This window comes from Scylla paramamosain, chromosome 41, assembly GCF_035594125.1.
Source record: "Scylla paramamosain isolate STU-SP2022 chromosome 41, ASM3559412v1, whole genome shotgun sequence".
Lineage (NCBI taxonomy): Eukaryota > Metazoa > Arthropoda > Malacostraca > Decapoda > Portunidae > Scylla > Scylla paramamosain.
This window is the reverse complement of record NC_087191.1, coordinates 11,881,967-11,884,466: the sequence shown is the minus strand read 5'-3', so window position 1 is coordinate 11,884,466 and position 2,500 is coordinate 11,881,967. Positions and strand designations below refer to the sequence as shown.

The window sequence follows — 2,500 nt, the reverse complement described above, 5'->3', positions numbered from 1 at the left end:
TAATGAATCCACCTATCAGTTCATCCACCTATCCACTAATTAATCCACCTATACACTAACTTCACGTAACCAAACCTGCCCACTCCACCTGTTCACAAAATAACCCGTTCATTAACCTAAAAAAACCTATCCACTAATTTATCCACCTGCCCACTAATCTCTCCACCTGTCCGTCTGTCAGGTGGAAGCGTGGATGCCTCTTAATCACAATGGTGAAAGAGTTCTGTACCTGGCGGAGGAACCATCAACATCAGGCCCTCTTACTTGTCAATATGATGAGAATATTGTGAACCCTAATGGCGTAAGTATTGAGGTGTGTGTGTGTGTGTGTGTGTGTGTGTGTGTGTGTGTGTGTGTGTGTGTGTGTGTGTGTGTGTGTGTGTGTGTGTGTGTGTGTGTGTGTGTGTGTGTGTGTGTGTGTGTGTGTTGTTTTTTTAATTTTTCTTTCTTTCCTTTAAATCTCTCTCTCTCTCTCTCTCTCTCTCTCTCTCTCTCTCTCTCTCTCTCTCTCTCTCTCTCTCTCTCTCTCTCTCTCTCTCTCTCTCTCTCTCTCTCTCTCTCTCAGTTTGCAACGGTGTTTCCCATGAGCGCTACAAGCAAGAGGAAGGACAACATTTCTCAGAGTGAGGAAGAGGAAGAGATGAAGAGGAAGACGAGGAAGAAGAGAGAAAGTCCTCGTGAATCGTCCAAGGAAGAGGAAGAAGAGGAAGAAGAGGAAGAAGAGGAAGACGAGGAAGATGATGAGAAGACTGACACCTCCTCCACCTTTTCCTCTTCCTCCTCCTCCTCCTTCTCCTCCTCCACTTCTTCCTTCTCCTCTTCTCCTGCTCCTCCTCTTCATCCACCCTCCGTCTCTCGCAACAATCTTCCTCCTGTTTCTCTGGTATTCTCCTCCTCCTCCTCCTCCTCCTCTACTCCTCTTCCTTCTTCAGTCTCTCTCTCATCTCCTTCTCCTCCTCCTCCTTCTCTAAATAATAGTTATAACAAAAGAGGAATTAAAAGGTAAGTGATATTCTCTCTCTCTCTCTCTCTCTCTCTCTCTCTCTCTCTCTCTCTCTCTCTCTCTCTCTCTCTCTCTCTGGAAAATATGACGCATAACAACACTGATATGAAATAATGATGAATAACGATGAATATCCTCCTCCTCCTCCTCCTCCTCCTCCTCCTCCTCCTCCTCTTCCTCTTCTTTCTCCAGCATTGTCATCAACGCTTCGGAGATTCCATCTGAAATTATAAGGTAAGTGGTTCTCTCTCTCTCTCTCTCTCTCTCTCTCTCTCTCTCTCTCTCTCTCTCTCTCTCTCTCTCTCTCTCTCTCTCTCTCTCTCACCAAACCATATTTAACTTATTACTTATCAATTAATTACAGCTCGTTGATAATTACTTGTTTATTTTATATCAGTAATTATTTGTTTCCTCACCTGTAATTAACTGCCTGCATACCACACACCTGCCTAACACGCACACACCTGGCCACTTCCAACCTGCTTTTCTCACCACCAATCTAATCACCACACCTGTCTACTAACACACGCCTATCGCCACATACCTCACACCTTCGCGGCACACCTGTCACACCCACCACACCTGCCCTAATTAACTCTTCCGTATAGGTGTAAAGGTGGGACGCTCAGGAATGGCGAGTCAGCGGTAGTCACAGTGAAATCATACATAGTGGCTCAGACGATGAAGAAACTGGCGAACATTACAAGCGCAGGATTGGAAACTCAGGTGTGTGTGTGTGTGTGTGTGTGTGTGTGTGTGTGTGTGTGTGTGTGTGTGTGTGTGTGAATGTTTGGGATAGGTATGTCTCTTCTTCTTCCTCTTCTTTCTCCTCTTCTTCCTACTTCTTCATCTGCTTCTTCTCTTACTTTTCTCTTTTTCTCCATTTGTGTGTGTGTGTGAGAGAGAGAGAGAGAGAGAGAGATAATGATTTCACAGACAAACAAACTCATGACAATAATATTTCTCTCTTCTCTCACTACTACTTCTCCTCCCCCTCTCCCTCTCTCCCTCTCTCTCTCCCTCTCTCTCTCTCTCTATCAGAAGGGCGCCACAGTCTCGCTCCACCCAAAATTTACCTTCAACTCCACACAAAAATGCATTATCATCAACAACAAGGAGAAAGGCACACATGACCACACCTGCCTGAGCTTTTCCCGTACGCCCACACTCCCTGACACCGACCCACACCCACGCAACGCCTCCATCCCGCCCACGGACGCCCCTGGGACCAATGACACAGTGGAGGACGAGGAGGAAGAAGAAGATATGAATGTTTTCTTTGAAGTTTCAGTAGGAACCTATGTAGCAATTCACGATGAGGTAAGATAGTAGTAGTAGTAGTAGTAGTAGTAGTAGTAGTAGTAGTAGTAGTAGTAGTAGTAGTAGTAGTAGTAGTAGTAGTAGTAGTAGTAGAGGCTAATAAAAACCATAAAGATAACATCAATAACATCTTCTCTTCCTCCTCCTCTTCCTCCTCCCGTCCTGCAGTACAAGTGG

At 45.4% G+C, this 2,500-nt stretch overlaps 1 protein-coding gene across 6 annotated transcripts in view; it reads left to right on the top strand.

The window, feature by feature from the left end:
- Positions 1-2,500, top strand: part of LOC135093022 (integrin alpha-5-like) — a 12,895-nt gene that overhangs the window by 9,483 nt on the left and 912 nt on the right. For 4 of the 6 annotated variants that reach the window (XM_063991881.1, XM_063991878.1, XM_063991879.1 and 1 more), the window contains 6 exons: positions 182-301; positions 566-1,002; positions 1,196-1,237; positions 1,612-1,729; positions 2,045-2,323; positions 2,492-2,500. The exon at positions 2,492-2,500 is cut by the window's right edge and continues 96 nt beyond it. The gene's annotated coding sequence lies outside the window, so the exon portion shown is untranslated. The remainder of the gene's footprint in view (positions 1-181; positions 302-565; positions 1,003-1,195; positions 1,238-1,611; positions 1,730-2,044; positions 2,324-2,491) is intronic. The other 2 variants (XM_063991876.1, XM_063991877.1) reach the window with 2 other exon arrangements.